Genomic DNA, 24,562 nt, shown 5'->3' on the forward strand with positions numbered 1-24,562 from the left:
CATTGTGAATGGTCCCGCAGTCTTCTGGGACCTGTAATGTGTCCCAGAAGACTGCAGGGGGGGACTTAGGGAACCTTCTCCCCCATCCAAAAAAAGTGCCATTTGTTAAAGAGGACCGGGGAGGAGCCCTAAAGTGAAACTTTCCCTTTTGGGTGAAGCTCCGCTTTGAGATCTTTCTTCATTCTGCAATGCTTTGCAAATCTCACTACTAGACCTACCAGAATGGCATAAAGACTACAAACTACCTGACTTAGACAAAGAACCTGCAAGATCACCCCAGGTCTCCCTGCACAAACCTTGAAACACACCAAAACAACTGGCCACAAAACAAGCTCTAGGCCAGGCTGCAGCAGACGACAACAGTCGCCTCCAACAACTGTGGCTTGGATCTGTAGCTACCTTGACAGTCTTTAAGTTCAACCAATAAATGTTATACTGAAAATCCAGCAATTTACCTCAGCCCACCTTAACAGACTCACCCTTTCTCCTAACTTCCATGAAAGAGGATTGGAACTCCTGACATCCCACAGGTACTGCTATTTCTACTTGTGATTTCTATCAACACTTTCCCATTTTTACATATACTGAGATACTTACCTACTAAAATTAATAATTAGATAAACGCAAGTGCAATATTGAGAAAAGAACTGTATACTCCCCACTTATCGTTCTCCTTTTACTTCAGGACGGTCATATTGGGAGGATCTATCTAACTTAAGCTGTCTACCTGACCATATCCCTTCTCCAAACTGTGCCATTACTTTTTGATTGAAAAAAGAGACCGGAAACTTAAATAAGAACTCCTGGACTGTTACTTAATCTATCCAACTTTGCCGTTGGCGCCATAGACATTGAAACTCTTAAAGTGATATCAACGGTATGTTTTTTTTTTTAAATAACAAACATGTTATATTCACCTGCTCTGTGCAGTGGTTTTGCACTCAGGTCCCCAGCCAGCACCCCCGACTCTTTCCACTGGACCAGTGCCCCCAATAGCAAGCCACTTGCTATGGAGGCACTGGTGTGTGCTCGCTTATGAGCCACACTATATGCATCCATAAGACACATAAAGGCGCATCTCGGCCCCGCCCCTCTCTCTCATTGGCTCACTGGTGGAGATTGACAGCAGCGGGAGCCAATGGCTCCTGCTGCTTGTCTCAGCCAATAAGGAGAGAGAGACCCCAGACAGCCAAAGCTCCCGTGCACATCGCTGGATCGAGAAGGGATCAGGTGAGTATTACGGAGGGCTGTGGAGGGAGCAGCACATAGGATTTTTACCTTCATGCATAAAGGTAAAAAAACTTCAGCCTCCACAAACACTTTAAAGGTAGCCATGCACTGTTTGTTTTTGTTGGTTTTTTTTCATTCAACCAGCTAGCCATTCAAACATGGGGGATGAAGAAATCCCATCCCTGCCTGGATATTGTATTCTGACAGTGGCACTGATCAGCAGTTGCAGCTGATTGACTGCAGCCGCTGATTTATGAAAAATTTTCCAAAATGTCAACAGAGGTCAATTTTTAGACTTCTGTCAAGCAGGGGAGCCCACATACTGATCGAAATTTAGCTGGTCCAGCAGGAATTTTGATCAGTGTATAGCTAGCTTTAGTGTTTAACAATACTCAAAATTGTTTAGACAGCCCAATCTCAAACTCCAATTATAACTACGATAACTAACCTGTATCAATCCTGTAACCTGTATTAAATCCCCTCTGATGCGGTAGAAGTTGGAGGACTGGAAAGTACACTGCCTGCCTTCCCAAATATCAACATATGCAGGTCCTCATGAAAGAAATTTGGCAATAAGACTGTCAGCTCAACATATGTCTTTACAAAAGTTACCTTTACCATTAAAAAGTGTTATGCTAGAGTTTTTACCTTCACAGAGGGTGAGCTTAAGATTTTTAACTTCAAATTACACAGGTATTATAAAAAGTTTTCCTCAATCCTGTTGGTTCCTCTTTGCAGATACCTTAACTCTATCTCGGTCTCTAATCCATTGCCTCCAGAGGCACTGTTGGCTTATGTGACGGTTCTCCCAAAGGTAGGGAAAGACCCTCAGTGCTGTGCCAGCTACAGACCCATCTCCCTCCTTAACTCTGACACTAAGCTCCTGGCTAAAATTCTGGCCCTAAGGGTACAAGAACATATAGTTAAATTGATTCAGCCAGATCAAACAGGGTTTATGAAGGACCGAGAGGCTAGAGATAATACTATTCGGGCCCTGCATGTATTTGATTGGATGCATAATGGACTGAATCAGACCCAGAGTGTAGTAATTTCAATGGATGCTGAATAAGCATTCAATAGGGTGGGGTGGGAGTTTATGGTCAGAGTTTTGAGGGAGTTAGGTCTGAGAGAGCGGATGATGGGATGGGTGACAGCACTGTATGCAGATCCTAGAGCAAGGGTTTAAGGTAATGACAGACTATCAGATTATTTTGAGATACGGAATGGGACTAGGCAGGGATGCCCACTGTTCCCATTGATATATGCTATGGTGCTGGAGCCCTTTCTGCGCACGATTAGGGGAAATAGGAAGATCGAGGGGACTTGTATTGGATCAACGGAACATAAGATGTCAGCTTACGCAGATGATCTACTGTTGTACCTCTCCTCTCCTCAAGAGTCTTTGATGGAACTGATGTTGGAAATAGACAGGTTTGGCTTTATATCTAATGTTAAAATAAATATTGAGAAATCAGTGTTGATGCCGAGCCATGTGCCTTTGAGGATGAAGACCACCTTGCAACAATCTTTTCTTTTTGTTTGGCGCCTTGATTCCATATTCTATTTAGGGATCTATATCTCTTCAGATATAAAGCACCTATATGATCTAAACTATGGATCCTTCATGGTATCCATAATAAAAGACTTGCAAAAGTGGAGAAGTCATACTCTGACATGGTTTGGCAGGGTAAACGCGCTTAAAATTAGCGTAATTCCCAGGTTTATTTACGTTTTACATACCGTACCCATAACACTCCCACAGACATTCTTTAAACAAATACGAAGGGCTTTTATGACCTTTGTGTGGGGAGATAAACATCCCAGGTTGGCACACGAGATATTGAGGAGACCAAAACGGGAGGGTGGGGTGGGACTCCTGGATATAGCGTTTTATTACAGAGCCATGTCCCTGGTTTGTATATGGTGCCATGACTCTGCTAGTAAAATTTGGGTGCCCTTGGAGAAAACATTAGCAGGTAGGAACTTGGCCGGAGCCCCCTGGATCCTGGTTTCTTATAGTTGTCGGAATATGCATCACCGCTGACGAATATAACACTATCCATTTGGGATAGAATGAACAGTACGGGAATGTTTAGCCCCCCCCCCCCCCCCCAATATCCCCTTTAACACCATTGGAAGGATTTCCCTGGTTTTCCCCGGGGGAAGAGAAAGGGAGTTTAGATCGCTGGAGAATGGACGGTATGGGTAATTGCGCTGGCGTGGCCCCACAGGGTAAATTGCTTCCATTGGTGGATTTGGTTCAAATACTGAGGGAAGTACCAATGGCTGTATGGAAATACCGTCAACTGACAGACTGGTTCAATAAGTGGAAGCACTTGATTAGGCCAGCGAACCCGCTTACTACTTTTGAGGAATGGTGTGTTAACTTATCAGAGCCAGGTCATATGTTGTCTCGAATGTATAGGCTGGTTCTGAGCGCCCAAAATATGACAACTCCCTATTTCATTTGAGAATGGGAAAGAGAACTGGGCTATAATTTTACATCGGAGCAGATTAAAAGGCTGATGGGAATGATACACCATACTTCAATAAGTTCCCATATACAGGAGATGTCTTATAAACTCCTGACAAGATGGTATTGTACACCAGTTCGATTGGCTCAGATATATCCATTGGCGGATGTCAACTGCTGGAGGGGATGTAACCAAAGGGGTTCATTTCTGCATTTATGGTGGCATTGCCCAAAGATTAAAGTTTTGTGGGAGGCCCCTTGGATTAAGAAAATGACACATAAGCCTCGTACACACGATCGGACTTCCATCTGATTTTTCCATGGATTTTTGTCTGAAGAGGCGTTGGTCGTGAACTTGTTCTGCATACACACGGCAGAATCAGCCAACATTCCCCAAATCCCCAAATCCAGAGATGGATACATATGGTTAAAGACCAACAGAATAAATTTCAAGATACATGGGCAGGATGGCTGTATTACTCCTCAAAAATAGGGGTGGATTAAACCCTTTTGGGGGCAATGCTGTGTTAGGGATCGGATAGTCTATGAGATGCATCTGGTGGGGGGAAATTGGGAGGAGTTGGGGAGGGGTTTTTTTTTCTTTTTTTCTGTTGTTTTTTTTGTGTTGTTTCTTTTTCCTCCTCTTGGAGGCACAGTGGAGAGATGATTGATGTAATTAAAAGGAAGATGATATGTTATATTAGTAAATTAGGCACGGGATGGGGAACACATAATGGAATCACATAAAGAAGAATAGATTGAAATGAAAGGGGAAGAGGTAAAAAAAATTAAATAGTAGAGTGAGATTATATTGAATTAAAACACTAAACATAATAGGACACGAAAATAGTAATTCGAAATTATACACTTTATATATATATATATATATATATATATATATATATATATATATACATGTATATAGTATTATTTGTTGTTTGACACATGTAATAGGGCGCTGTAAAGCCCCCCCCCTTCCACATTATACTTTGATTAATGTTTTGGAATGTTTTGGTTATGGGTAGGTATGTGGGTGGGCTTTTTCCTTTTTTTTTTTTTCTCTTTTGAAGAGGACATGATCAAGGATCCTGTGTGCTTTCTCGGGTGGGGGAGGGGGGGGGGGAGATTAGTGTAGTGTATGTTAATGAAAAGATTTATATAGATACATTGTGCAATGTGTATTTCTATGTTGTATGTTGAAATTTGTCTTAATAAAATAAAAAGTTATTATAAAAAAAACACAGGTAAACACACATTTTGGTGCCTTTGGTGTTTCTAAGTATTTTGACCAGCAGATTCTAAAAATGGCACCAATTTTTCCCTATCAGCTGTAGGGTGTGAAGGCCGGTGCATTTGTAACATGTTACATGTTACACCCTGAATATGGGTGTAACATGTTACAAAAGGTGAACTTGTCCTTTAAACAATATTTCTCCCAACTCCTTACCCAAAACCTAAAATAGAAAGAATACTGTAAGAACTAGAGTTGGGCCAAACATCCCATGGTTTGGTTTGCGCCATATTACAAAGGCTTGGGGAGCCAGTCTGTATAATGGGGCCACAATTTAGTGCACTCAGAACAAGATTAGAAATTTTTGGGATAAATTCTGGTGTCTCTTGACAGACTTTGGATGGATATAACACAATTTTGCACCACAATAAGCAAGCCTTATGTGAAGAAGCCAAATTATAGTACACTGAGGCCAAGATTAACATTTTTTTTTAGATAAAGTCTGGTGTCTCTTTCACAGACTTTGGATAGAAGTAACAGGTGCAGAGAACTTGGGCTTTGGGTGTTGGTGGTACCTTCACACTGTAACCCTCTGGAGGTACTCTTGAAAGAAAATAGGATTTTTATTACAGCTTACCTGTAAAATCCTTTTCTTGGAATACATCAAGGGGCACAGAGCCTAAGTAATTACTTAATGGGTTATGGGCCAATTGGGTATACCCAATCAAGGAAGTTCACTCCCTATATCACCCCTCCTCCTTCCAGGAGCACATCAGTTTTTGTAGCAAAGCAATATACTTAAATCCCAAAAGAGGGGAGAGAGCTCTGTGTCCCATGATGTACTCCAAGAAAAGGATTTTACAGGTAAGCTGTAATAAAAATCCTATTTTCTTTATCGTACATCATGGTACACAGAGCCTAAGTAATTACTTAATGGGACGTCCCATAGCAATGCTACTTGAGGGGAGGGAGAGACAACCCGCGGGCTACCCCCAGACTTGAGGACTTATACTGCTGTCTGCAGCACACTGCGCCCAAAGGCGATATCCTCATACCTCCTTGGGTTTCCTCCGGGTACTCCGGTTTCCTCCCACACTCCAAAGACATGCTGGTAGGTTAATTGGCTTCTGTTCAAAACTGGCCCTAGTATATGAATGTGAGTTGGGGACCTTGGATTGTGGGATCCTTGAGGGTAGGGACCGATGTGGGTGTACGATGTATGTGCGGAGTGCTGCATGAATTGGCGGCACTATATGGGTACCTTAAATAAAAATAGGGATGATTGTAGACACACACCCACACTCACTCAGGTTGAACTGGATGGACTGGTGTCTTTATTCAACCTTACTAACTATGTAACTATATATGTAACTAAGTTCAAGTCCCAAGGGCTTAAAGGTGGTTTAACTGGTAGATTAATCCACATCACACCTTGCAAAAAACCCTGGACTAAGAATGCATAGCAAGTGGTCTTTGAAATAAAATCGATAAGGCTGAGACTTGGCCCTTAATAGTACTCAAAGCCAACTTCATCTCTACGCCTAATTGTAGAAAGGCAAGAATTCTGCCTATGATATATCTCCGAGGGTGCCAACCCTTGGATTCACACCAGGAAATATAAGCCTTCCAGACTCTATAATGTATAGTTCTGGAAGCTGGTTTCCTTTAGACATGTGCATTCGTTTTCGTCCGAATTTCAGGCATTTTCGTTATCGTTTTAACAAATGATAACGAAAGTGTAGAAAACGAAAACCGAAAGATCCGACATAAACAAATGCTTTATTTTCGTTTTCATTGCGACAACAGTTCAATATAGATAGGAGATTCGACATGACGCTGACAATAACAATCTGTGTCTATCGAACCTGTGGTCGAATGTGCCTAACCTTAACTCTATTAGTCCAAGATTATTCTACATAGAGAGAAAAGATTCGACATAGAGAGAAAAGATCGCTGCTGGAATTGGGTGGGGGAAGTAAAATAAAAATGATGATGATGATGATGAATGTTATTGGCCGATTGTAACCAAAGAGGAAGGGCAGTAAAATAGCTAGAACTAAGTACATGTGTACTTAGTTCTAGCTATTTTACTGCCCTTCCTCTTTGGTTACAATCGGCCAATAATATTCATCATCGTCATCATCATTTTTATTTTACTTCCTTTTTACTGTACGATGCTGCAATCGTATATTTCCGGTCAAATGCATCTGCCCATAAGCTATAGAAAAATTCTAATGTTGGTTGACTAGTAAAATAATTAATAAATATAATTATTACTAGTCATACAACATTAGAATTCTACTACAACTAGCTTGTAGGCAGAAAATTCGACCGGAAATGTACACGTACAGTTTAGCTGCTCCGTCGAATCTTCTTTGAACATTCGACAGACACCATAAGCCTTCAATGACAGATTCGACCTTAATAAATTTGGATTTTCGGACTAATGCAATTTTTAATGAAAAACAAAATAAATAAAAACGCATTTCGGGAGTAACTAAATAAATTTATTTTTCAGACGAAAACGAAATTCCGAAACAAATTATTTCAGTGTGCACATGTCTAGTTTCCTTGCATTAATCAAAGTAGCGATAACTGAAAGCCTACGTTTCTTCAGAATGTGGGTTTCAATAGCCGGGCCGTTAAATTTAGCATTCGTAAAGTAGGACGGAATATCGGCCCCTGTGAGAACAGTTCTGTCCTTAGTGGACGGGACCATGGATCCTTCACTGCCATCTTTACGATTTCTGCATACCATGACCTTCTGGGAAATTTGGTGTTGCCAGAATTACCGGTTTTCTTTCCAGCTTGATCCTGCAAAGAAGTCAAGGTACCAATTGAATAGGGGGAAATGCATAGATCAGTGAGAACTGATCCCACGGTATCTCCAATGCATCTGTTCTGCATGCGAATGGATCCTTTGTTCTGGACACAAAGTTGACTAACTTTATGTTGAACTGGACGCTAGAAGATCTACGTCCGGATTCCCCCATCCTTGACAAACAGCCCGAAAATATGTCGGGGTGAAGAAAACATTCCCCTGGGAATAATCTGCTGGCGACTTAAGTAGTCCGCCTGCCAATTCTCTGTTCCCGGAATGAAGACTGCCGATAGGCACGGAATATTTCTTTCTGCCCAAGTTAGAATACGGTTCACCTCTCTCTGCGCTGAGAGACTCTTGGTGCCCCCTTGGTGATTGATATAGGCCACAGCCGTGGCATTGACCGATTGGATCCTGACAGGACAATCCCTTAACCTGGAAGTCCAGGCTTTCAGAGCCAGACGCACTGCCCGAATCATTAGGGTGTTGATGGGCAAGGCTCTTTCGGTTCTTGAACACTGTCCTTGGACAATTGTCTTCTCTGTCATTACCACTTTCTAGATAACTGGTCTGAAGGATTTACCTTTTAGCAGATTCTATAGTTACCACCAATTGAGGCTTTGGGACACCCTTGGGGACAGCCGCATTGGCAAGTCCAAAGCTTGGATAGTTTTGTTCAAAGCAAATAGAATACTGTTTTGAAACAGTCTCGAATGGAACTGGGCATAGGGAACTGCTTCGAATGAAGCCCCCATCTTTCCTAACAACCTCATGCAAAGGGATCCCTTTTGACCTGACCCTCCGCACCAACTCTCTTATGGAGTTGTTTTTTGCCTGGGCAAGAACCCCTTTTTCTGGGCTGTATCTATGATCAGACCCAAATACTCCAGCTTTTTTAGCGGTTTTAAGGGAGACTTCTCTAGGTTGAGAACGCAACCCAGACTTTTCCAGGTAACTGGTTGTAATGCGTACATCTTACTCCGAACACCGATTGGTCTATTAGCAATAGATCGTCTAGGTATGCCAAGACTGTTAATGCCCTGTGCCCTTAACCTGGCTAGAGGTGGGGCTAGCACTTTTGTGAACACTTGGGGTGCTGTAGCTGGCCCGAAGGGCAAGGCTACAAACTGAAATCTGTTGTTCTACTTCGAACCACAGAAGCCTTTGGTGAGCGGGAAATATATGGACATGCAGATATGCATCCCTGATGCCGATAGACGCCAGTTTTCCTCCTCTTAGGATAGAAACTACTGACCTGATCGACTCCATAGAAAGGAGCGAATCTTCAGGAGCTGATTTACATTATTTTAGATCTAGAATGGATCTGTTGAATTTCTGCGTGGATCTGTACACGTACAGGAAACGCATGAAAAAGGCAGTGAAGGTTTTAAGGAACCTAAAAAGAAACAGAACTATCAGCTGACTCTACTAGAGGTAGAGGCATGAAAGAGGCACAAACCATCTCTGTAAGAGATTTGTACCAGCAATCTCTCAGATTGTGAGGCTCAAAAAAGACTTGAGTTGTCTCCTCATCAGAGGAGTAATCGATTTGCCTTTTCTTCCTGATCACCTGAGGGTAACCCCTCATCCCCTACCCATCCTCATCCTCTACCCACTGTTCCCTTGATGCGGTTAAAGTCGCTAATTTTCCTTCTAAGCCCTGCAGGGCGGAGGAAAAAATTTTCAATCATGTATACAGGGGCTGAATGTTCTCTCCTCTAGAGTCTGACGGTAGAGGCCGTCACCACTGCCTAGAGGCAGCTGCCCCTGGCACAGGGGAAGGAGTCCATTTAAATAAAAGGACATTTATACCTTCTTTTGGGCAAAGGAGTAACTTTCCCGCTAGAAATCATTTGGATGTATTTGACCAAATCCTCCCCAAATAGTCGATCCTCCTGAAAAGGGAAACCAGTCAGAAGCTTTTTTGAAAGATGCTTTGGCTAACCAACTTTTTAACCACAGGGTCCTACCCATGTGTTTTAGCACAAGCACAAGGCGGGACGCTTGGTGAATAGAGTCTTTTATGGTGTCTATGGCAAAGCATAGCACCTTTGGTAGTTCGGCTAACTCACGGGCCTGTTGTGCAGGGACCTCCCTAAGGGCCTCTTTGAACTGGTCCTTTAGGGACTGACAGATACCTATTGCAGTGACTGCAGGCTGAGAAACAGCACCTGCCAGGAAAAAGAGGATTTTAACAAAAATTCCTACTTCTTAGCTGTTGGATCCTTTGTGCATTGTGTACTGGACAAGTTAAATTTTTATTGTAGCTGGAAATCGCAGCATCTACTGCTGGTACTTTCCATCTTTTGTGAATTTCTCCTCCATGGGATAGAGAACTGAGAAACTCTTTGGAGGGAGAAAATGCTTATCCGGATGATCCCATTCAGCATAAATAAGCTTTTCTAGTAATGCATGGACTGGAAACACATGAAAAGGCTGTAAAGGTTTTAAAGAACCCAAGGAAGGGACCAATCTTTCAGCTGACTCTGTTAGGGGTAGCATGAAAGTGGAATGAACCATCTCCGTAAGAGTTTATACGATCAATCTCTCAGATTGTGAGGTTGCATAAGGTTCATCAACTGTGGTTTCCTCCGCAGAGGAAAAAAATCGGCTTGTTTTTCTACATGATCGCTTGAGGGTAATACCTCATCCTGTGCCCACTGTTCCCTTGGTAAAGGGTTTGAGGTGGGGAAGGGCGATCTAGCACGCTTCCTATCCCCTTGGATGGAGGATGCGATTAAAGCTGCTAATCTTCCTTCTAAGCCCTGCAGGGCAGAGGAAAATGCATCTTCAGTCACGTATACAGGGGCTGAAGTGTGAGAAGCAGTTGCACCACCAATAGGTTCCAATGACTCACCCTGGCTTGCCATATCTGGTATCTCCCAGGAGAATAACAGTGTGGAGGCATGACTGGAGTTCCCAGCGCCTGGGGGTGGCATTTTTGGCACCCTTGTGGTAGCTCTGGAAGTCACAATACTAAGCACAAAAGCAAAGGCACTATAAGACAAATGTACTATTTGCTGAGCAATAGTCTAGCAATAATGTTACCATACAGATCAATTTCTGATGCTGAATAACAATTGGATTTCCTGTACTGGAAATGCCTGTATACACTGTTTACGTGACTCAGCGCTCCTGTGTCCTGTGTGATAGCCTCTTCACTACAGCTGCTCTTGATAGAGACTTTCTGTCATAAGAGCATCAGCTTTATATGAGAGACTTCAGGTGTGAGCCTGATTACTTCCCAGTATGCGCGCCGTGTGCTCCACGTGGATGCTGAGTCCTGCACACGGCCCCGTCTGTCTAGATCACGCCCCCTTTCAGTGACCTGCCCTCTTCCTTTCAAATTAACTTTAGCCCTTGCGCGGCACGCATTCGGGACTGTAATGCAGACCCGAAGGAGGAGGCTGCCGCCACCATCTGGCGCTCCTGGCAGTTTCACTGTATGGGTGCAACAAGCTTTAAACAGGCAAGTAAAACATAATAAAATGTTATTAAACTGCTGCTGGCTGCTGCTAAACCTCCCAAACCAGAACAAAGCTCCGCTTGATGTATAAAAAAAAGCCGCGCCCCCCCTGGGGGTGGGGGGTGGGGATATATATTTTTTTTTTTTTTTTATATAAATTTAGCAGTTGAAACTTATATTCTCATTAAGTGTAAATCAGTTTAGCACTGCCACATTGCCAAATATGCAATACTACCCAAATGTTGTAGTACAGTTTTTGCATTGCTGTACCCCCAGCCCCTTGGTTTCCCCAATTTGGGGGGGGTGAGAGAGGAACATTTTGTTCAATTCAAACCCCCTCGTGCAACTGGGACCACACAAGCTGTTGTAGCTGGACAGAGCTGCTGACAAACAACGTAATAAGGTAAGTGTATCTTTACTCCCTCTAGAGGAGATTTTAAGGCATTACAATGTTTAATATATGGAAGAAAGGCATAGATGGACTTTTTACAGTTCCTAAGCTTCTTCCCTTACCTTATCCTCGCTGCAGGATACAGCTGAAACAGACAGATCCAAACTTCACCCATCACGGCGGGCTGCATTAGTAAACCTTCAAAGACCCTTTTAATAGGGGTTCCACTCCTTTGGACCTGTATAGCACCCCTCAGGAGCAACTTTAGGTAATGTAGCAAGACCAAAAAGAGTCCTGGTTCCTAGGGTCCAGCCCTCAAAAAAAAAAAGCGTTACAGGCAAAATTGTATTCTTCTATGCGAGGCCCGGTTACCATCCTGTGGCCTCAGTGGCGTGGATGGATCCGGTTGTGGAGGTTTTTTAAATCCAGCATGGATCCCTCCTTGAGCTCCTCAGAGCACATCTTCACTCGTGACCAACACCTTAGACACTGGCGAAAAAACTGATGTGCTCCTGGAAGGAGGAGGGGTTATATAGGGAGTGAACTTCCTTGATTGGGTATACCAGTGTCAACACCTGAAGGTGTCCCATAACCCATTAAGTAATTACTTAGGCTCTGTGTCCCATGATGTACGATAAAGAAAATCTGTTTGTGTATATTTTGTTAAGAAAAATAATGTCCAACAATTACCTCAAAAGAGAAGTTTCAAAATAAATTTACAAAACTAATTTGGAAATTGCTTTATTCTCTCATCTCACCATCTTCTTCCTCTTCTTCTACTCCTCGTATATACAATGCATTATTGCACCTTATTAGAACTTCCCTAAGATGTCCAGACAATGCCCCATCAATATACTCTTCTGTATTGGTGGGGTGCATGTTCATGTAGCCATCCACAGAGACCTGGTATCCGTTGTATTCCATACCCCACTTCAGTTTCACCATTAATGGCTTACCAGTAAGGCCATTAAGGAATAGTTTTGGATTTAGTGGCAGACTCATTCTGCCACTGAAACCACTGCTGATCTATAGACCAGTGAAAGGAAGAAAAAATGCTCTGAGAACACACCGCCAGACAGAGCAGGACATGGCTAGAGGTACTCTTGATGAAAGCAAGAATTGGCCTTTCTTTAAAAAAATTTAAAGAATAAGCACCTGTCAAACAGGTGCAGAGAAATTGGGTAATCCTATAGAGGTACTCTTGATGAAAGCAAGACTTGGCTTTGATCTAAAAAAAATTGAATACATATGCATCTGAGGGAGCCTTGAGAGGGAAGGAAGTCTTCCTCTTCCTCCCGTTGCTCTGCCTCGAGTGCCCTGTCCATAATGTCATGCACAGTATGCTCCAGCAGGAACACAAAAAGGGATAGTGTCACTGATGCATGCATTGTCACGGCTCACCATTCTTCATGCCTCCTCAAATGGTGACAGTACAGTACATGCATTCTTTATCAGCAGCCATTGGCATGGGGAACAAAAAAACAAGCTCCCCTGAGCCTGCCTTTGTGCCATACTCACACAGGTACTCGTTGATTGTCCTCTGCTGCATGTGCAGCCAACTGCAGCATTGCCAAAGTTCCACCTGTTGAGCATGTCACAAATCAGGCGGTTTAGGGGCAGGTAAATTCCCGCTGAGTTTCAGCCAACCAAACACTGGCTGAAATGGCTACAGACATTTCTGGCATGCTTTAGAAGATCTTGCAAACATTGGTACCTAAAATTGAGATATGCATCATAGGATAGGGGATTATTGCGGTGCCAAAAGAAAACTAAAGTACATAAGTAAATATATACAATACTTTGTATCAGAATGGGCAGAAAAACTTACCCAAAAGGAATCTCAGAGTGATAAAGCAATATATTTGACTATATGCTTGTCATGGATGTTTCAAGCACATGCATGACAAGCATATAGTAAAATATATTGCTTTATCACTCTGAGATTCCTTTTGGGTAAGTTCTTCTGCCCATTCTGATCTCCCCATAGTATACAGTATTTCCTGCATATGACATTTTTTCTTTACTCTAATTATTTGCAAAAAACTTCTTTTCCCCATTTTTTATACTTTCTCCCCCATCATTATATTTTACTATTCATTTTTTAGATTATCCGTCCACTTCTTGTTACCATCCGATTGTCATTTTTGAAGACATAATTTCAGTCTACTGGGTGTCCTCTTTCTATTTTCCTTTCCTCGAACATTACATATATATATTGTCAGTATATTCTAGAGACTATGTTAGTCCGACTTTATGCTTTTTTGACTTATGGACCCAGATCATTTCTGGAATGCTTTACCCTATTTTAAAACATACATATTGTCCTTTTCACCAGGTCCTCTTATCTATCCCCTGCAGTCTTTTATTGTGCCCTGATATCCTGGAGTTGCTCCGGGTTCCCTCCACGTCTGCCCCCGGTGACCTGCGGGTAGGTATTTTTCCATCCTCAGGCCCTTTGGGATGCCGTTTGGTTTTTGGGAGGTTTGGGTGGAGGGGATTGGATTCGGTTTGCTCCATGTGGTCTGATGTACGATCATCTCTGACAACCCCACAAAATCTACATAATTTACTCATGTTAAATAGAGTGTACATAATTTTGCTGTTATTACTTTGTATCTGATTATGTATTTTCTATTGTAGAATTTACAGTAGCGATACAGGTACAACCAACTGTCCCTAAGGAAGCCGCTTTAGGCGAAACATGTAGGACTCTCAACTACCTGTTTACAAGATTGGCCACCACGCTCCTAGGCTAAGTCTTGGAATCTCTGCTACGAATTGCTGTGCTTTTATAATTCCCCATTTTGATGCACACCTTTGAAATGTAACATTGTACCAAATTTTTTTAACCTTGTTAATAAAGTATTGTATATTTTTACTTATGTACTTTAGTTTTTTTTGGCACCGCAATAATCCCCTATCCTATGATGCATATCTCAATTTTAAACCTATTGGGATGAGGTGCCGTATCGTACCGAGGACCATCCAGTCACTACAACCCTTGCTTTCTAAAACATGGGTACCTGTTTAAGAAATGCTGCACCACCAAATTGAGGACATGTGCCAGGCATGGCACATGTGTCAACTTTCCCTGCCAAAGGGTGGACAGAAGGTTAGTGCCATTATCGCACACCACCATTCCTGGCTCAAGCTTCTGTGGTGTGAACCACCTCTGGGCCTGCCCCTGCAGAGATGAAAGAATCTCTGCTCCAGTGTGTCTCCTGTCCCCCAGACAGACCAGCTGAAGCACTGCATGGCATCTTTTAGCCTGACTCGTTCAATAGGCCCTTGAACATTTGGGGGGTACTGGTGGTTCATAGGACAATTCAGCAGAGGACAGCATGGAGGAGGAGGGGGTGGAGCTGTATGGAGACATGGCAGCAAAACAAGCTGCAGCACTGAGCCCTGTCTTGCATCCTTCCTAGTTTGCAAGCAGAGTTACCCAGTGTTGTTATTCCCCCTTAACTTTCCTACTCTCTTCTATCCAGCACCCAAGTCACGTCAGTGACCTCATTATCATCATCATCCCCGGAGCCGGGGGAACATGACTGCCAATTTGTTGTTTATCAGTGTTCCCTCTCTGTAGACTCGTGTTACTCCCTTCCTCAACCTCAGAACCAACATCAGAATCAAGTAATATCTGTGCATCATCATGAAACAAGTGGCTGATGCTGTGTTCAAATAATTCATCTGACTCCTCCATGCATGATGCTGGGGCTTTTGCAGGAGTAGCTGTGGACAAGGAAGCAGAATAAGCCACTCTGGTAGCTGTGGTGGACTGCACACTAGTCTCCTTTTTGAAGTTACAGGGAAATGCGTTGGGCGGAGCCACTATTTGTGACATCTTTCCGCACGAGCAGGCTGGTGCTGACCGCCGCTGTGTTTTTTATGCTGACCTTAAGCTGCCTATTTGTAAGTGTATACTTCATTTTTCAATAAATGTTTTAAACATATTACACTACAAGGTTTTCCTCTTCTCTCCAAACATACTTGGAGTACTACTAATTTCTAAGCATTGGCTACTTTGGAGTCACTACCATCATCACCTGCGAATCAGATCTTTCCCCCACCCTAACCGCTGAGTTCCTTGGAATTTAAACAAGTGCATGTGATCTCTATTATCAGATATCCACTATTTATGGTAAGAGGTAGAGGTGAGTGTTTGTGGTGAAGGAATTTGTCTGAACACCGTGTTTATCTGGATTGCATTAGAAATTTTGATATATTCCCACAGTTTCCTTATCACATAATTGTGTGTTGATATTGCTAACTCTTCCCAGAAGAGTTTGTTTTTTGGACATGTGAGGACACATTTTTCTTGAAAGATATTTTCCTTTTCTCACAGGGTGTTTGTGTTCAATAATAATTTATACTCACATGTTGCTTATGAAATAAGTTTTATAAGTTTGTTCATGTGTGGTCATGGTATTATTTATTGTTTTATGATTATCACTATTTTTTTGGTATTAGATTAGAGCACCAATTTTTAATTATGGACTGCACACTAGTCTCAGCTTGAGTGATAGAGGATGTGGAGGAAGAGGATGGTTTAGTAAGCCAGTCCACCACCTTCTCTGTATGCTGTGGCTGGATAGCACAGGCAACATCACTAAACAGAGAAAAACATGCCCTGCCTGAGGACAGACCATGTCTACCTTTGCCTGTGGACACAGACGCTGCTGACTCCCTCATAGTGGCATGGGAATGGTTGCCTCGCCTTGTTGGCCTCCCAGACATGATGTGAGGGGGCTTATTACGCAAATTTATTAGATACTGGGAAATGTGTAATTGGATGTACTTTATTCAATGAAAAGTGGTGTTTGGTTCACTTTAAATTGAGTACTGCCACTGACAGAAATGTAGAAACTATAAAAAAAGAAAAATAAATAAATAAAAAAGGTGGAATAACAGCGTCACAATCATAAAAACAGCGGCTTACAATTTAAAAAAGGGGGGCAGGCACGGGACAAAAAAAAAACAAAAAAACCCCGCAACCCAAAAAAAAAGGGGGGGTTATACAGCACTAAATGATATGTAGTGCTGTGTTAAACACTGCACTACACTAACACTACACTCACACACTATATTGACACTACACTATACTCACACTACACTAACATTGCACTGACACACCACACACAGATTCTCAATAACACACTAACTCACTAGTAACAAACAGAGCCCTGCTCTATCTATCGCCACTCCAATAGCACACTGCAAAAGGTTCCTGTAGGAGGGAACCTTTTTTAGTGTGGAGTGGGAATATGAGCACTGAGCCATGATTGGGCAAAGTCATCAAAGCCTTGCACCTGGTGAGTGGTCAGGTGCATTGCTTGATCCAAATAGGGCCCTAGAATGCGCTGTGTAGCGTGCAGTGCAATGTGGGGAGCTTGGCCGGCGAACATCCCGCTGAGCGCCCCGCAAATTCACGTGTTTCTCCGAACGGTCGAACAGGCGCTGTTCGTGTCGAACTGTTCTCCCAACTCTAGTAAGAACCTATTACTGCACCACTAGAAGCCCCCTTTTTTTAAAAAATGAACTAAAGCTTGCCATTTCAAAAAAAGGCCCAAGGTGTCCCCCGGGCCTGATGGCTCAATTTCCCAGTATTATAAGTAATTTTCCCTTAATTAGCCCCAGACCTCTTGAAATAGCCTTATCCCCACAACACTACTTTCCTTCATGCGCACATAACAGTAACACCAAAATATAAGGACCAACAACTTTTCTTATAAAAAGAACTATAAGATATGATCACACACCCGTCCATTCTCTTTTTCTGATCCCCCTCCCCCCTCCATCTTTCCCCACTTATATTCCCACCTATCTTTTTTTTTTAACAAAAGGAATGTTTAATGAAAAATTACAGCATATTACACCTGTGAATCAACCTAGTAGCATAGGTCATAAGAACATTTTGGTATACAGTTTTGAACATATATACACAAGTACAAAAAAAGAAACCAATAAGAAGAGTAATGCCGCATACACACGAGCGGACTTTACGGCAGACTTTGCCCGGCGGACGGGATTTCGTCGGACAATTCGATCATGTGTGGGCTCCAGCGGGCTTTGTTTGCTCAAAAGTTGGACGGACTTAGATTTGAAACATGTTTTAAATCTATCCGTCGAACTCGAGTCCGGTCGAAAAGTCCGCTCGTCTGTATGCTAGTTCGACGGACAAAAAGCCACGCTAGGGCAGCTATTGGCTACTGGCTATGAACTTCCTTATTTTAGTCCGGTCGTACGTCAGACTTTGGTGGATTGTGTGTAGGCAAGTCCTTTCATTCAGAAAGTCCGTCGTAAAGTACGTTGAAAAGTCCGCCGGGCAAAGTCTGCCGTAAAGTCCGACCGTGTGTACGCGGCATTAGGGTCAATCCCAGGTAGGCAGGTAAAGAGATTAATTCCACCAAACCCTTATTGCAATATCTAAATCTAGTGAACTAAATATTGGGGATGTGGAAAAGGTGGGGGCTGGGAAGGGGAGAAGGGAGGGAGGAGCAAGGGAGGGGAGGGGAGAGGGAGGGGAAGGGAGGGGACAAGGAAAGGGCGGCAGGAGTAAATGGGAATGAAGTCAACCAGAACAAGGAACCCTATGTATGTCAGAAACCATAAAATCAGACCGAGATAGAAATACAGTTAAATCACACTTGTTTAATAATAAAAGTAAATAGAACAAACGTAGTCAAAACACCAAAGTTCGGCAACCGGAACGGATAGTCAGCCAATCCAGAAAGTCAGGGAACAGTGTAGTGGAACAGCAAGCAGGCTCTGAAGTCAGAAGGGATGGCAACCAAGCAAGTCTTTAACAGGAACGCAGGAGTCTCTGTGATGTTGACCAAGGCGAAGATAGAGATCCTCTGGGCTTAAGTAGGCAGAACCTGAAGGGTCTGGTATAGATTTTGGGGGGACCCCAATGCCATTTTTTTTTTTAAACTGGAGCAGAGTTCCCCTATATTTCCATATCAGACCCGAAGGGCCTGGTATGGATTTTAGGGGGACCCCCACGCAATTGTTTTTTAAATTTTGGTTCGGGGTTCCCCTTAATATTCATACCAGACCCAAAGGGCCTGGTAATGGCCTGGGGGGGATCCCATGCTCTTTTTTTCAATGAGTTTTATCTATATTGCTGAGACCCAACAATTCAATACAGCCACGATCAGTTTGAAATGACAATTTTTCCTTTAGAAATGTCATTTTGCTGTGGTACTGTTCTAAACACAGGAAAATTGCGCCACTTTACAGGCATACTATAGACACCCCCCAGGCACAATATTTGAAGGAATATTTCATTTTTATTGTTTCACTTTAAGCATTAAAAAAAACACTGCTCCCTAAAAAACTGCCATTTAAAAAAAAAAATTGCATTGATACATGTCCCCTGGAGCAGGACCCAGGTCCCCAAACACTTTTTATGACAATAACTTGCATATAAGCCTTTAAAATGAGCACTTTTGATTATTCATGTTCATGTCCCATAGACTTTAATGGTGTTCGTGTGTTCTGCCAAATTTTTTGCCCGTTCGGTATGTTCTGGTGCGAACCAAACTGGGGGGTGTTTGGCTCATCCCTAGTGGAGAGATAGGAGCTGGCAATTAGCCGACAGCTGAGCGGCCAGCTCAGAGAAGGAAGGGCTGAGCCAGGCCCTGACAATGTATTAGCGTTATCTCAAATAAGCAGTTTCGGACAAATAGCTTATATCGTGAGGTGTCTAGCCTGTATCCATGACGACCATACTTTATCAAATTTCTTTGGGCAGTTGCGCTCCATATACGTCAGCTTGTACAGAGGCAATACGGTATTTATCATGGATCTCCACATTGAAAGTGGAGGAGGGTCTGGTAATTTCCATTTGGTCAGAATGACTTTCCTGGCATAGTATGCAGCATAGAAAATAAACATTGTATGCTTGTTAGTGGGTAAGTTGTCAGTGATCCCCAAAAGTAGAACTAATGAATCCAGAGTAACTCCACCAATTGTATTAATGTCAGCAACCACCGCCCACCAATAAGTTTGTATGAGGACACATGCCCATACCATATGGATAAAATTTCCCACTGACTGCCTGCATTTGGAACAGACCTCATCAACGCAGGGATGAATAACAGATAGTCTTTGGGGCATGTAATACATCCTGTGTAAAAATTTCAGTTGGACAAATCTGTCTCTAGCCAAGATCATAAGCTGGATGTACCGCTGGAGACCCTCATTCCAATCCTCTTCTGTCAGGGTTGGTATATCACTTTGCCAATGGCTTGCCATGCCTAAAAATATATGTGTCATCTGGGAGGTGGCATTACATGTAAGTTGGAGATAAATGGATGACAAAGTTCTGTCTATATTTCTGGCCATAAGAAGGCTCTCTACAGAGTGAGTAGCTAGTACTACAGGTTCAGGGAATTGCACCTGGACAGCATGCCTGAGTTGTAAGTACCTGAAGAACATCCAGGGGGGGAAATAGAAATTGATGTTTCATCTGCACAAAGGAAAGGAGATGTCCATCAGGCATAATATGGAGCAAAATCCTGACTCCGTATCCAGCCCAGATCTGCGGATCCGGGATGGAGCAGAGGTGAGCCTATAAAGGATTGCCCCACAGCGGAGTATGGGGGGAAACAGTACCAGGGTCACTAAGGTACACCATACCTTTCTCCGAACAGCTATCGTGGTTTTCATGGGAACAGTAACCTGGGAACTATATTTCGGGCCTCTATATAGCAGATTACTAAGTTCGGAGTAGGATCCGAGAATCACTGCTTCCAGGTCCACCACAGGGTTATTATGATCCTGAGCGATCCACCACCTAACTGTAACCAATACCGTCGCCCAATAGTATTTTTTAAAACATGGCAACGCCAAGCCTCCGTCCGACAGAGGGAGCTGCAACTTGATCCTAGCTACATGAGCCCAGGTAAATGAGGTAATAATTTGGTCAAGTTTAGTGAAGAAAGCATTTGGGATAGTCACTAGAGTGTAACGGAAAATGTAAAGAAATTTAGGAAGATATGTCATCTTAAATAAATTTACCCTTCCCACCGGGGTCAGCGGTAGTGACTGCCAAGCAGTATATCGTAGTGTAAACGGTTGAAGAACAGGGTAAAGGTTGTCATCTAACTACCAATTTAAGGTGTTTTGTACATGTATTCCAAGGTATTTAAAGCTAGATACCCATTTAAGGGGGCCTGGAAGGTTCGCGGGGGGACTTATCGAGGACAGAGGGAACAGAATTGACCCAATCGCTATTTCCTGATTACTAAGGGCGGGAATGAGAGACCTCAAACCTCAGACAAGGCTCGTAAGAGCACCGCCATGGGTTCCAGTGCTATTGGCAAAGAGGGCCAGGAGGAGGGTACAGCCCTGCCTGGTGCCCCGGTGGAGGAGGAATGGGCTCGATAGGATACCATAAAACAGCAATCGCAACCAGAGGATAAAATTAGGTCCAAAGCCAAATTTGTGTAATACCAGCCATAAATATTCCCACTCCACTGAGTCAAAGGCTTTTTCAGCATCAAGGGAAGCCACCACCCCAACGCACCCCTCGGCCTCAACCCCCGCAATAACTGTATACAACCTACGCAGGTTAATATCTGTACCCCTTCCCGGCATGAAGCCTGTCTGGTCTCTATGGATCAATGACAGAAGGACCTTATTAAGGCGGTTCGCTAGTACTTTAGTAAGGATTTTCGCAATGACATTTAGAAGTGAAATGGTTCAGTATGAGGAGCAAAGTTCTGGGTCCTTACCAGGTTTAGGTACCACTACTATAATGGCTCTGAACATGGAAGACGGTAAGGAAGATGCTTTCTGCGATGCCTGATAGCGAGGAATTCAGTGTGAGTCCTGTATAACTCAGAATGGAAACCATCTTTCCCAGTAGTCTTTCCCGCCTGCAAAGAGCTAATGGCCATTTGAATATCTTTCAAGGTGAGGAGAGCGTCCAGTCCACGACGAGCCGCCTCGGAGAGCACCAGTAAGTGAAACTCAGCCAGAAAGGCCTGTAGTTCAGAGGGAGTATACCGGACTTTAGAAGAGTAGAGCTGGGCATAAAAGGAAGAGAAACAGCCATTAATTCCCTGGGATCCGATAGTAGAGCAGCTGAGTCATCTTGAATATTAGCCACACAGGTCATCAGGGCTTGCTCTCTAGACAACCACGCCAGCAGGCGTCCGGTCCGCTCATCTTGCTCAAAAATCTGTTGCGACTGATGTAGCAACTGTTTTTTAGCCGCAGAAACTCCAAGAAGCATCACCTCTCTTAAAGCACTTTGCAGATCTCTATGGGAAACCTCGTCACTCAAATACTGAGTCTCCAAGACCATGGCCCCACTTCCACCCAGACTAAGGCAGCCGCAGAGGCCCGCTGAATCTGACCAATGTTTGATTACAATTGGCCTTGTGCATACGTTTTAAAGGCATCCCAACTGGAGGCCGGGTCTAGGGCAGGCGGGTTAGTCTGCCAGTAAGCCTGGAGGTCAGATTCCATTTTTGACTCAATACGTTTGTCCGAGATCCAATAATGTGGTAGGTGCCATAGGCAGTCAGTGGGAGCAGGCAATACATTAAGGCTTAAAAAAAGAGGTGCATGGTCTGATATCCTTCTAGGCAAGATAGAGACCTTCACCACCTTGGCCAACACAGGGCTGCTGACATAAACAAGATCTATACGTGACATAGCCGCATAGAAAGCAGATTGGCAGGTATAGCTTCTCTGGAGAGGGTATTTCCATCTCCAGACATCTGTAAAAACAAAAGTGGAGGCCCATCTAGAAAGTGGAGAATCAACCGCAGCATCTGGCGTCAGTCTATCCAGCTGAGGGCAAGGTGTCTTGTTAAAATATCCTGCCAAGACCACATGGTCAGTGGAAAAAGTAGCTACAAGCTGAGACACCTTGGTTATCAGAGAGACTGAGGCCGGCAGAGGGTTATCTAGCCCCACCACTACCATGGGTATCACAAACTTCCACTCAGGATCCAGGTATAAGTCCAAGAGTGTAAACGAAAGGGATTTACGGATTAGCACACTTACTCCGCGGGCAAAAGAGGAATAAGTGGCATGATAATATTGACTCACCCATGTTTTTTTAAGGGCCAATACTCTGCTACCAATGAGTTGGGTCTCTTGGAGAATACAGATATCGGGCTGGTAGGTTTTCAAATACTTAAACACTAGAGAGCATTTAATCGCAGAGTTTAAGCCCCTAACATTCCACTAGATTATGGTCAGTGGAGACATAGGGGAGTAGGGATAAATAAAAGGTCCCAGTGAACAAGCACACCCGGATCATGGGATTTCATAGCAGGCAAATGACACCTTAAGACTGATGCAGATCCTTGTATAATGGTGAAGACAGAAAGCAGCAATAGTAACAACACATAAAGTACATTCCTTTAGACAAACAGCCCTGTGAACGCGGGCACAACCACTCCCATACCCCCCCCTTGCAAACCCGCCCAAACAAGGGAATGCCTGAATCCCCAAACTAAGCATGGCTTTACCCAACTGGGGTCAACAACGAGCAAAGAAAAGGAGGACTTAAAACTGCCCCAACACAGAGATATGCATAGTCCAAGGGAGATGCCGCCAGCAGGCAGGGGTTCAGGTTCCATGACCCGGATAGATCCAGGGGCTTTAGCTTAGATAGCACATCATATGGCACCATACAGGACAAACAGGCAGATCCAAAGGAATCCTTAGCATTGTTGCCATCTTGGACACGCCCCCCTTCTCCCCTATCTTTACCCCCCTTCCCTCCCCCTTTATTATATCCCCCTTTTCTATGTCTTTACCTTTTCCATTATTCTCATTCTCTTTTTCTAATGAATCACCCATACCATTGTTCAGAACAACATTAGCTACTTTTACACCCTGATATGGGCTGCTTGGGCACCTAAAACCCCACCAAACACATGACACACCGGGTATCTACACCTCATTGGATTAAGCAGGACTACAGTGGAATGATTTACAGGTGCCCACTTGATCTTTTTTTTTTTTTTGTTATGCAAGGGAATTTTCATATAACACAATTCAGAAGCATTGGGCTTGGATTGCCTTACACACAATTTATTTCCTGTTATTTAATCAAACAACTTCCCTGAACATCTTTGTATTCAAGAGCAACACCTGAGTGTAGCAGTTTAAAACATATTTATTTGAAAAGACAATTGACTTACATCTGACAAATATATAGCTTGCATGTGAACACACAACCGCCTCAACATTCCAGGGGATTTGATTGTATAGCACAATTCAGAAACATTGGACTTGGATCGCCTTACATACAATTTGTTTTCTGTTATTTAATCAAACAACTTCCTTGAACATCTTTATGTTCATACTTTTCTAATCACATTTTGAACTTTGGAGTCATTCTCTATTTACACTTTTGTACAGGGAAACTGTACATCTCCCACTGTATCATGTGCAAATGTACTCTTTTCTACAATTAAAAAAAAAACGATTGCATCTAGCTTTTACCGTTTTCTGTGTATGTAAGTAGGGAATGAGGCTATAAAACACAAAACATTACTTATCCTATATATGTGCTATATTTGCTTGGTGGGAAAAAAGGAGGGAGGGTCCAGAAACAAAGGGCTATAATGACTGTCATACTAGATTTTCACACTGTACTCTCTGTGCAATGCTCAAAAGTGTCAGGACCCCAGAAACTACATTAAAATCACAATATTTAGAAAAGTAGAACCCCCCCCCCCCCAAAAAAAAAAAATAAAAAATAAATCAAAAAGGTACACTTTGAATGATTTTATTTTCAGTATTTTTTGGCAGCAAAATGTAAAAAATGAAAATGCTAATTTTATTTATTTATATATTTCAGTAACAGGTATTGCAAACACAGTGATGACATTGTAAAATTAACATCCGACAATATGTTCTGCTACTTCCTCTGTGCACAAGGATGTCATACCCCCAAAGTTGTTTGCAAAAGGTATAAT

At 43.0% G+C, this 24,562-nt stretch overlaps 1 protein-coding gene and 1 pseudogene across 2 annotated transcripts in view; both read right to left on the reverse strand.

The window, feature by feature from the left end:
• The window catches only part of LOC141110735 (receptor-type tyrosine-protein phosphatase H-like), a 788,595-nt gene that overhangs the window by 585,465 nt on the left and 178,568 nt on the right, over positions 1–24,562 (reverse strand). The gene's annotated exons all lie outside the window — the stretch shown is intronic.
• Positions 12,354–12,614, reverse strand: LOC141110040 (small nuclear ribonucleoprotein F pseudogene; annotated as a pseudogene).

The sequence above is a fragment of the Aquarana catesbeiana genome, linkage group LG10, assembly GCF_042186555.1.
Source record: "Aquarana catesbeiana isolate 2022-GZ linkage group LG10, ASM4218655v1, whole genome shotgun sequence".
NCBI lineage: Eukaryota > Metazoa > Chordata > Amphibia > Anura > Ranidae > Aquarana > Aquarana catesbeiana.